Source organism: Peromyscus eremicus, chromosome 20, assembly GCF_949786415.1.
Source record: "Peromyscus eremicus chromosome 20, PerEre_H2_v1, whole genome shotgun sequence".
NCBI classification, from domain to species: domain Eukaryota; kingdom Metazoa; phylum Chordata; class Mammalia; order Rodentia; family Cricetidae; genus Peromyscus; species Peromyscus eremicus.
Window position 1 is genome coordinate 50,271,821 of NC_081436.1, and position 12,798 is coordinate 50,284,618.

General features: G+C 37.9%; 1 pseudogene; it reads left to right on the forward strand.

Annotated features, from left to right (window-relative positions):
• The first annotated feature begins 3,481 nt into the window (after positions 1–3,481).
• Positions 3,482–3,595, forward strand: LOC131897270 (5S ribosomal RNA; annotated as a pseudogene).
• The last annotated feature ends 9,203 nt before the right edge of the window (positions 3,596–12,798 follow it).

Below are 12,798 nucleotides of genomic sequence, written 5' to 3' on the forward strand. Positions count from 1 at the left end.
TTTGTTTTTATTGATGTGTATGCCTGTTGTTTGCGTGTGAAACACATGTGTGCGGGTGCCACTGGAAGGGAGCATCAAATCATTTGAAACTGGCCTTAGGGATCATTGTGAGTCACCAGATACGACTACTGTGAACTGAGCCTGTCTGCTCTGCAAGAGCGGTTACTGTCTTAATTATTGAGCATCTCTCCAGCTCCAGCTTTTTAAATGCATGTGAACCACTCTACTGGCCACCATTGCTTCTGCTTCACATTCATATACATGCTTTCTGCCTCTTCTTACTCTTACTCCATCTCGCTTTAGTTGAAACGTAATTACTGCTATAGAACATTACTGACAACTAAGCTAAGGTCATGAAGATGACTTTGCGTCTTCCCAATTTAGAGATCCTGAGAAGAGCTCCAGTTATTAAGATTGTCTATTAATGCTACACAGATAATCCCTACTTTATAAATTAATGTCAGTCTTGAGAGGTTTACATGGATAAAACACTTTTCAAGTGCTAAATATGCTTACTATAACCTCATAATCACTCACTCTTCTGCATTTCTGTACTGGTCACTCACCTATATGGACCATTCCTTAGTATAGCTGCTGTCTCTATATCCCAGTGAGCCAGTATCTTACATTTTCTTCTCAGCATTTGTCATTTTAATTTTTAAGTGATTTTATTTGTTCCTTTTCTTGTTTTGTTTTGTTTTTCTTTCTTTCTTTCTTCAGGGTCTCACATAATATGGACTGGCCTCCAACTCTCTGTGAAGTTCCTGCTGTCCTTGGACTCCTGATCCTCCTGTCTCCATTTCTCAAGTACTGAGATACTTGGAGGTGTGTAGTACCATACTCAATCATCAGTGAACTTTGTAGTTTTGAATACTGTAGACTTTTAGAAACATTGTAAAGATCAAGAATTTCTGTTTATCCTTTGCCTACTTTCTTCCAATGTTAGTGTGATACATACTATTCTGTATTTTTCCAAAATTAAGAAATTAACATTGCCACAATATTGATTAGAATACACCACTGAATTTTCACCAGTTTTCATTACTATCCACTTCCTATTTCAGAATCCAATCCAAGTGGTGACATTGCTCCTAGTGCTACTTTTTTTTTATTCAATATTCTTTTAAAAATGGGCACTCACGATTGGGCTTGAGAGTGCTGATGTGGGTAATTTTATCCAGCACAGAGGCACCATTACTTATTTTATAACCAGGCTGGTACACTTCAAGGACACCTAATGATCCCAATCTCCTGAAAGGGACCAAAGTGCACAGACAGAGGAGGTAATCGGGTTTCCTAGCTGAAGGTTGTACTTTTGGTAGTTAGGGAGCACATGTGAATAATAGAGGAAAGGGAATGCAGCCACTGGATGGAATATCTTGTAAGTTCTCTGGACTTTGGTCCAGGTAGATGGCTTGAAAGAAAGCAAGCAAGCTGAAAATCATCTAGTCTGTACTGACTGGAGAAAATACCACAAAGAGATAATTGTTCAATTATTTTAATGTTTATTGAACACTTACTATGGCTAGACATTATCTCTGTCAAATATTGTTTTGAATGCATAAAAGCAATTCACTCTTTTTCAGCTCCTTATAGCAATATAAGCAATAAATTTTAATTGAAACATACTACTAAATTTTTCAATCACTTAAATCCCTTAAGGACAATTAATATGCTGTGTTTTTATTCTTTGCAGCATTTCATTATTTTATTTCTCAGTTTTTTCTTTACAAATTGTATTAATATCAGTAGAGGGAGCATAGGTAGTAAAGTTATAAAAATTAAATACCACATTGTAAACCTTTTCTGTGTGGGAGACTGTGCTAAGACTATCCCATGTTGCTAGATTTAGTAGCTACAGCTATTTTCAAAAGTAGAGTTTCATCTTTCATTGATTGTGATGATTATAGTAAAAATCAGGTGGGCTAGCTGTCTGCATGATCTCATGACTGCTGGAGCACAGCTAGAATTTATCACCACCCTCTCTGGAAAGCCACTTCTCCAGATGGGGACTGTGCATTTTGTGAAGTAAGAGTTTGGGGTGGCCTTGGTCTAACACATTTGAGTCAAGTGCAGAGACTTACTATTCCAGATTGAAGCCAGGTCTAAGTTTAAGTCTGGTCTTTTCTAAAGAGAGCATGAAAAATGCAATGCGGTTTTGTTTATGTGGTTCTGAGTGAGAAGTTATTGAAAGATTAAGGGAATCTGAGGCAAGGGTTATAAAACAAAAGTTTAGAGAAGAGAGTGGATTTTCTAGAGGAAAAATAAATAGATCAGTCGCAGTCAGTAAATCTTAAGACTTTTCTGTGGTGGTAACTAATGGAAAACAAAACACAACAGCCAAAGAAAGCCAAGAAACATCACTGGCCTGTGGGAGATGGAAAGCCAGCCAGGCAGCATCCCTTCCTGGGCGGGTCTTGTCCATGCTATTCTTCAGCTCAACCCCTCACTCAACAGCAGTCTGCAGAGGTCAGAGGTCCTGTAGACTCAAGTAGAGAGACAAGGGCAAGAAGCAGCTCAGAGCACTGTCACCTCCGCCTGACTTTTATATTTCCCATCATTAATAAAACAACACTAAAGCTAGCACAACCTGTCTGTTTTCCCCTGTCACTTCCGCCCTCTGGAGGTTTCTAACATGGTCTCTCCGAAGATAGGGGTGATCCGTAGATTCATGTTATACTTCTGATGAAGGGAAAGTGTTACATCTTGCACATAGACCTTAACAAAATGGAAGTTTAAACTTCTCTATCTTAGATCACCTCTGGAGGTGTGTGTGGGGGGGAATGAATGTATGTCTTTATTTGTATTAGTTTAAATTATATCTATGTGTATGTGTTTGTGTGTGGGTATGATATATTGAGTGCATGTGCTCACACAGGCCAGAAGTATCAGATTCTTCTGGAGCAGGAAGAGTTTCAGGTGGTTGTGGGTTGCCAGTCATGGGGGCTGAGAACTGTATTCCAGACCACTATAAGCGTAGCAGGCACTCCAACCTACTGACATGTCTCAGCAGACCCTGGCCTTTCTTATATCAAAAATAGCAGTTTTGAAAGAGACCTGGGAATTGATGAGTCTAATGAGTAAATCATATTTTGATATTCTTCCTGTATATGTGTGTGAGTAGGGTACAGGAGAATATTCTACAATGTTGAGGTTACTCAAGATAAAATTGAATTTTTATTCTTCTTCTTAAGAACACTATGATGTAACAAGAGCAGAATGCCTACAGTTGAATGCATTTGGATGCTATCTGATTAGCCTATCTTTGTTTTATGGACAAAATGATTTCTTTCTTTTTTAAACAAAACCTCTGAATCTAATCTCCATGTTCAGCTTTTTTCCTGACCATTAACAATTAATGACTTGTAACCAACCATCATAAACAATGACAATATCCATAACTCATTAAACGACCAAAAACCTCCCATCCCACCTCTTGGGAATGTGGGCGTCATTTTCTTAAAATTACTTCCATCTTTAGGTCTATGGCCATACCACCCTGAACGCGCCTGATCTCGTCTCAGAAGCTAAGCAGGGTCGGGCCTGGTTAGTACTTGGATGGGAGACCACCTGGTAACACTGGGTGCTATAGGAGGTAGGAGGAGGGGCAGCTCCTCGTCCTCTTACTGGTACCCCACGACCACGAGAGGGTTCAGGAACTCCATTCAAGTAGGACAATTCTAGAAACTGCTCCTGGCAGATATTATCCATCATATCTGGTACTAGAAATTTCTTTACTTCCTCTATGGGATGGGTCATAAGAGCATAAGCTTCACATGGGGGTCCAAAGACTTCAATGAAGACACACAGATCCATATTTAAATGGGCATATTTGGGGTCTCCACCCTTGTGAAGCTCTTCCTCCTTGGCTTTGTCTCTCATTGAACCCTTCCCCAAGACAGAGATCTTTGCACCAGTCTCCTCCTGAAGTTGTTTGATTGTATTTCCTTGTGTTCCAAGGATCTTCCCCACAAAATTGAACTTTGGATACTGCTTCACAGGTATCAGCACCCGTTCCTTCAGCTTTAAAATGTGGTGATATTGTGTTCCCCAAAATATTGTGCACCCTAATAAACTTATCTGGGGTCAGAGACAGAACAGCCACTAGATACAAAGGCTAGAAAATGTGGGACTCACACCTTTAATCCTAGCACTCCAGAGGTAGAAATCCCTCTGGATCTCTGTGAGTTCAAGGCCACATTGGAAATGGTCAGGCATGGTGACACACGCCTTTAATCCCAGAAAGCGAGCCTTTAATCCCAGGGAGTGGTAGTAGAAAGCAGAAAGGTATATAAGGCGTGAGGACCAGAAACTAGAAGCATTTTGGCTGGTTAAGCATTTGGCCTGGTTAGGCATTTGGCTGGTTAAGCTTTCAGGCTTCTAGCAGCACAATTCAGCTGAGAGCCATTCAGATATGAGGACACAGAGGCTGCCAGTCTGAGGAAACAAGACCAGCTGAGAAGTTGGCCAGGTGAGGTTAGCTGTGGCTTGTTCTGTCTCTCTGACCTTCCAGGGTTCACCCCAATACCTGGCTCCGGGTTTAATTTTATTAGTAACAACTTTTAAGACTCCTGCTACAAGATTCTTTCTGAAGGTAAAGTTTTCTGAGAGTATAGTTGTGCCCTAAGGTAAATTAACCTTACTTCCTCATTTCCAAGTCAATGTTTTTCCACCATGGCCCTGAACGGAAAGAAGATAAGAGATCAGGAAATGCACTTAGCATGATGCTAAAACTTAAAAAAAAAATTGCTATGATAAAACTAAATAACTTAAGTCTTTAGAAAAAAAATTGTAGAGGCAAACAGCAACGTTTCCCTTTCCTTTTAAAGCATTTTCAGAGTGAACAGGATCAACCATTTAAACACTAGAATGAAATTTCTCTAAGTCTGTAATATTTCTGTGACCAATTCAAAACCATACTACGGATTACATTATATCGTGTCTTCTATTTTTTCCACGGGGACTGTGGCGATACAGCTGCACAAATTAAAGAGGCTGCAGACTCAGAATATAACGGTAGCAGGACAGGACATCTTCTTCAGACTCCTACCCAAGAAGCCATATCATACAGGAAGACAGATAGATACTAGTTCAAGAGCAATTAGATGATCAGTATGCATTAGGTGCAAGTCAAGTCTGTTGGAGATGGAAGGCAAAGCCTGTTCCTCTTCCTGTTCCTCAGCCCTTACAGAATTATAGCTGTCATTATGACTTTTTTTCCAAGTTGTGGTAGTTCCCCTTAGTGAGAGAAGTTACAACGTGAAACTTTGTTCTCACCTGCTGTTTAGCTGATGGCAAATTGGTCTTATATAAGGTAATTGGCTATTTTTAACACTAAAAATCTCTGCTTTCTACAGTTTGTGTTTTCAAATCTTAATCCTGTTTCTGGAAGAGAGTAAGGAAGTTATGACTATTTTTTCAGCGAGAGCTAACATGGCACAGATACATTTAGACCAGGAAGATGAACCTTCTAAGTGTTGAGATACCAAAATGAGAATAGCAAATTATATTATCTTGAAAGTACTTTCTACTACTCCATGTACAGCCCAATAACAGATAATCATTTGTTTTCCACTTGATGGTGAAATGAATAAATTCTGAAATTTGATGAGAATAAGAAATTACACATACATAGATTTTTGTCTGTCTATTTCTTTCTATACACACACACACACACACATACACACACACACATACACACACAGACAAAAGTCTTAGACCTCTAGATCCACCGTTTTGCTTTGTGTCTTTCCCACATCACATACCTAAATCCACTTTCTTTAGATCTGTGTACTGTGAATATTGTAAGTCAATGTATTCTGCCTTTGTAACAGCATGGAGTTGTATAGATTAGTACTTCTTTTAGGGTTAAGGAAGTTGAAGCTCACAGAAAAGAAATACTTGACCCAACTCCAAGTAATGTAGGGTCAATATAAAGTTATACAAAATTGTAGGGATGATAGAAGTCCAACTATGCCACCTTCATCTCCATGGAAAGAGGGATCAGATACAGATTTGAGATGAAGGCTATGGGATCTCAAACTCACAAGCAGCTTTGTACAGCACATTTTGTTGTGTGACTCCTCTAGGGGCCTGTGAAGCAAGAAACTAGGTTGGCTACCCTCAGCAGCTTCAGAGACCCAGTTTCTTGTATCAGTGGGGTGATTTATCTACTCTTGTCTAAGGAAATTATAGCCCATAAGACCAAGCATATGAGTGCTATGGCCTATAGAAACCCCAGCAAGCATACAGAGAGCCCCATCCTTCTTTAGTAAATAAAAAGATTCACAGAGCATATTCTAAGAAGTTCATTGGGTAGAAATTATATGACATGATAAAGCACTTGAAGGTTTTATCGTGTTTAGCTCTGAAAGATATAGATAGCTAACCATCTATGGTCCCAGAAAGTACATGAGTATCCCTCTCTGAGTATCTCAGTCTCGATGAGAAGTCTCCTATGTACTCTTTAAACACTGACACCCCTCCTATACTAACAACACTGATATATAAACATCAAGCTCCATCAGAGAGGCCCATCCATCAGAACCACAAGAAAATGACCCCATCTTCCTTGCTGTACCAGCAGTACCTGGCCAGACAAAATGGCTCTTGTGTGACTTATAAATATTGATGATATACCATACCTTGTATTCTCTGTTCAGAGTTGCTTATGAATGTGCCCTACCAAAGAGAGCTGTACATCATCTAGTTATACAGTATCTCTCAATGCCAGTGTTCTAGACAACTGAGACCTCTATTGTTGTTATCAACATAGCTTACAACTTAATAAGATACATAGAAAATTCACAAGAGTGTCCAACTGGAACTCAGGCTAATCTAGCCTAACTGTAAGCCTGGAACACATAACTAGAAAAAATTTTTGACTTGTAAGCTACCCTATCACATTGGTAGAGATAACTTATTTACCAGGCATAGAAATATCAACATAGGGGCACAGGGTTGTTGAAAAAGCTAAGGGAATTGGTCTTTAAGAAACAATCACTTTCTCAAAATGATTCCCAAGGAAAGAAACTGGTAGCCTCAGTTAAATGGTGAGTTTTAGGCCAGCCTGGGCTGGATGACACCCTGTCCAAAAAAAGAAAAAAGAAAAAAAACAGAAATCAAATAAAAAAACCCAAATAACAATAGAAGCAAAAGGAAATTGTCCAACTGCTAAAACAATAATTAAATTAATTATTTAAGGAAATGTCATGAGATACAAAATAATATAAGTGAACAATTAAAATTAGGAAGAAGCATCATGATTTCAATGATACATTCACTAAAAGACACTGAAATAGAGCTAAAGAATTCAATAGATGGAGTAAAAAAAAAGTGCTAAGAAAGCAAACAGTAGAGAGTAGAACAAACAGAAGACTAAATGAGAAGGCAGCACTGCTAAGGATGACTCATACTCTAGCTGTAGGGCAGAGGAGGTAAAATCAGCCTGGACTGGAGCTGCATTGCTGTAGGGTACTTTGTAGACTGAAAGAGGAGAAAAGTCATCAAAGGTCTTACCTAGCTGTGGTCTCTGCAAGTAATACTAATAACGTGCCAAGGAAGACGTGCTCACTGATGCAATATTGGCATGGGAATTATGGATTTGAAGCCCACTCCATGGGAAGGAAATCATGTTTGGCAATGCAAACCTCCATCTCATACTAAGGTCATAGAATCTAGAGGGGAATGTACTACCATTATTTTTTGCTAAGTGGACAAGTTGTAAAACTGCATACTTGTATTTATACCCATAGATCAATGAGAAGTTTCTTCATTCAACTGGTAACAATGAATGAACAAATATGTAACTGGGTAAAAATGATGAGCTGAGTGCTAAAGTCTAAATAGGATATGTCTATCACCCCTTCTTATGTTCAGGAAACATTGTGGAAGAGAGAGCAGGAAGAAATCAAAGGACGGGTAGGGTTGCTGTGAAACTCTGCCTTTGGGACATGATATGATTGTTCTTCACTGGAACTCACAGTAGCCATAGTCACTGGTATGAGGACCACACAAGATATAGCCATGAACATTATCATTGATGGAAGAGACATTCAGAGGAATCCATCACTCCCTGAGAAATTATAGGCAGTCAATCTTAATCATTGCAAGAGGAATAGGAACTGTCTTCCTCAGTGATATAGCCACTGGTCAGCTGTCATTGCTCAAGTAAATAATGTCCTCCCAAGACATGTGCATGTAACTAAACCTAATTAAATGCAATGGTGAACACACATACACAGGAACACACACACACATACACACACACACACACACACACACACACACACATGTGCATAACAGATGTGAACATAGGAGGAGAAATTGATTGAGAATAAGGAGTAGAGTTGGGATAAGAGATGGCAGTGAGGGAATATGGTTGAAGTAAATTATATATAAATGAACTTTTGAAAAATTAAAGTAATAAAATAAGGAAAAATATATTCTGAAAAAACTTTAAATGAAAGTAAAAAAATTAGAAATAAAATTGTAATATTTTATGGTTCCTACAATAAATAAGTGAGCTATATATTATGCCTACCATTGTAAAACAAAAACAACAAATACACAAACAAAAAACAAGCAGAAGAGAATGATACAGCTAGTCATGTCCAGAAAACACAAAGTACTCCAAATAGACTGAGTTCAGTTAAAACTCTGTCTGCCAAAAGTGCAAGACAAAGAGAAAAACATGTAAATTGTCAATAGAGAAACAAGTCACAAATAACAGAAGACTAATGACTAACAACTGATTTGTCCTTAATCCTTAAAAGACAAAGGATTAGATGGATGCCCTGAAAAAATATCGTCAACCAAGAATGCTATTACAGCAAAGCAACTCTTTGCTTTATAATAAAAGAGAGAAAAGTAGGAGAACCAAGATCTCGAGGAGTCCATTACACACATCAACCTTAGGGAAGTCAGAGTCTTCCACTAAAGTGGAGAGGGAAGATAATTATCATCGTGAAAATAAGATTAAAACAACAAAAACAAAACACTAGTACACTAAAACCAAAAAGAATAAACACCTAAAAAACACATATGGGGGAAAAGAAAATCAAAGTCTATTTTATAATTTGCAGTTAGTGCATGTTATTGTACTAAAAGTCACTCCTACAACAATAGTTCAGTCACACTACAGTCATTAAACTGAAGTATATAATTTGAGTGGTGTCATGAAAGCTCATAATGAAAGAAAAGCCACCTGGGACAGCATCCCAGACCTAATAGGTAGTATGAACAATCCCAATATTTATTTCTTGATGTTGGGTCTCTGTATGTAGCCCTGGACGTCCTGGAACTTACTATGTAGAACAGTCTGGCTGTGAACTCCCAGAGGTCTTCCTGCCTCTACCTTCACTTCTGGGTGCTGGGAATAAAGGCATGTACCACTATGCCAGGACAATGCTGAATATTAAAAAAAAAAATAAAGAAAAATGCAAATAATTGTAAGGAGAAGTTACAAGTAGAGAAACTAAAAGGTACTACTAATCCTTGAAATTGTTGCATAGTCTCAAATCTTGGACTTGTATTCCCTATGCTGGTGATAAGAACAATTGTAGGATTACCAAAGAGGATGCATGAGGCAATTTGCATTTTAAATGAATGAAGAATTGAGAGTAAGAGCAGAGGAATCAGTTATGAGGAACTTGCATCAGTCTGAGTAAGAGATAATTAAGAACAGATTGGTGATTGTTGAATTGAGAAAAGAGAAGAAGAGGCACATTTAGTAGATATTTAAGAATTAAATTCTCCTGGGTCTGTCAATGGGAGGAAAATTTGAATCTGAAGTATAGAGAAAGGCAGAGTCAAGAACGTGTTTAATTTTGCTTTCTAATTGCAGGGACTTATCTGCACACTTCCTTACTGACTTAGCTCTATGAATTCCCTTTATTTATTTATTTTTGTTTAAAGTTAGCTTACATTTCTATTTTGGCATTGGAAGCAAAATGATTTTTTACTAATTGACCCAGGAAGCATGCACAGTTCAGTTTTAGGAAGCAAAAGAGGCAATCTAATCCAAGACCCAACCTTCTGTGATGTGATGATTGTAGTTGACTGTTCAATGAACAGATGATTCACCTTTCAAAGCTCAGAAACATGATCCCTGCAGTAATAGAGAAGTATGAGGGTATGGATACTTAGTCAAAATTTGTTCCCTTGCACTGAAGAACAGAGATTTCACACTGTGTGTTGAAGTACTGAGGTTCATACTGTAAGAAACTGGATAAAAGGTGGGCAAAATGTGTGATGTATTGATGGACTTGACATCATTTGGCGTAAAAACAATGGGGATAGAACACAGAATTGCTATTTTGAGTTATCCAAGCTATTTTGAATTGGAACTTCATGGCAAATGTTCCTTTCTCTCCACCCAGGACAGAACAAGAGGAAATGGGTTTAAGTTGAAGCCGGATCTATTTAGGTGAATTATACTAGAATGCTTCCTGACCTTGAAAGCTATTTGGCTTAGAAATGGATTGCTAAGCCAGGTCAAGGAATCTGTTTCTCCAGAGAGAGAATCAGAAGGATGAAGGGGATTTACCCAGTCATTTAAGCAGATGAAAATTGATCTTTTTTAAAGACCAAGGCCCCTGGGTAAGAAACTCCATGACTTCATAGGGTGTCTAACAACCTTCACTTTATACTGATGTCTAGCTTGGCATGATAACTTCAAATTATTTCCTTAGTTTTCTCAGCTGAGTTAGAAAACAGTTACAGAGTCTTTCAACTCCTTTGTCATTTTAAAGGTCACTATTAAACCACCAAATAATTCCCTTTGTGTGGCCTTTTCTCATGAGCGTTAGAATCTAATCTTCCGTCATTGTGATTCTGCAGTGAAAAGTCTTCAAAATTCCTTATCTGTCTGCAGTTTTGGAGCCTCAAGTTGGACAGTATAATCTAGTAAGAATTCCAAATGATGAATACAATGAAGAAAATGCTTGTGAATTTGTTAAACAATTTTCCTCTTGTTTATGTCATTCAATATAATATCCTTTTTCATTTTGTGAAAGCAGTTCTGCCTTGAACTGTGTGTGTGTTCTTCCACTGAGCTTGCTACATTTATTTCTGCTTTTATCTAATTTTCCTTTGATTCTCTAATGTAATTCAATGCCTACAGTAAAATATCCAATAATATCTTGAATGAATCAAAACCAATGTTCTGATGAAAAAATTTCCTATACATGTTTGTGAAGAGTTGATTTGGTCACTCTTGATTTGATTTTTTTTATAGCTTCAATTTACCCTTCTTTTCCACAAGGAAACACTTCCACATACTTTAAATGTACCCCTTAAATATTCCAACTTGTAGTTTATAATTCTCTCTAATTTACATTTTTAGAATACGTTTATTTGAGGGCCACATTTTTCTAGTCTCTTCACTGTTGGGTGTTAAAGGTTATGAAAGTTTATGTTGGAAGGTAAAGAAAGTTCAATCGATGAAGGTAAATTGTAATTATATACTCTGCCTCTTCTAAAGGTCAGGACTAGCATTGACTGGATGTGGGTGCTGGCAATCTTTGCTTTTATTTTTTTCTTTGCTATATGCTAATAATAATCCTCTTTTGCACACATCTCCCTGTGTGTGTGATACCTTAAGTATTATACAGAATCTGAGATCTTCTAATCTTCTTGACCAACATCTCATCCCAAAGCCCCATTATCTCTTCCACTTACTGTAAGTCATCTTCTAATTTACCTTCTGTTTACACATTTGCCTTTTGCCCTAATTTTCTCCTCTTAGTATACAGAATGATTTTTCAAAAAGCATAAGACAGATTCTGTTATTCTTTTGCTTTTTGCTCTTCTCACCTACATTCAGGTGAAATCATTATGGTAAGATGGCTTTCAGGGCTGAAGGCTATCTGCTTCTATGGCATTTCCTGAATATCTCTGTCACTGTACTCCACATGCTTTTGACCAGCCTTCCATGATCACCATTCCAAAGCAAGATGTCTAATTTCCTCAAACCAGTGCCCACGGATATCCACAGATTGGGTTCTCCTGCTGTCTTACCTCCCACTTACCATGAGGAACAGTTGCTAGCTTGGCCTAGCTCCAGTGCTCTCTCTGTAGACACTCTTTTGTTCCACACTGCATGTTTTCCTCGAGCTTGGTCTGTGCTGAAACTGGCAATGGGCAGGGTGACAACTGAACTTCCTTTCCACCCTGAACCCAGCAGAGTCTGTGCAACATCCTTGGGTCAAAGGTGCAAATGAAAACGGCTGCACAGTCCCAGCAAAGTATCTATGCGATGTTCCCTCTGCCTTCCTGGGTACCTAATGAGGACTGCAGCAGAGAGAAACCTGCCATCCATACAAGCAGCTGTAACTCACTACTGGAGGTGACCAGTGTGAGTGGCAAGCAGCATATCTATTGTAAAGTCTCAGAGTTTGAGTGTTTATTACCATAGCATTAACTAGTTTATCTTGCATTCTACATAGTCTTCATCCTAATATTACTTAGGCTTTTTATAGTTCTCATAAGAAAATATTTCCACCTTCCATGTCAGATTTTATTTGTGAATGTTTGCAGGGCAAACTATGTTTGTTTTTTATTCACAGTACTTAGAAAATCAGTGAGACTATACTAGATATTAAAGTCATTTAATAATTAATGAATAAATTCCATGATAATAATGTGATTATAGCAGTTTATATATGCTTTATCTTATTCTCAATTATAATGCTTATCAAAGATTTCAGTGGTCATATACAGATCATTATACTGTGTTATTTATATTTTGTCTTCTACTAAACATTTTTCAATAAAAGATTTCAAATTATTTTATACTAA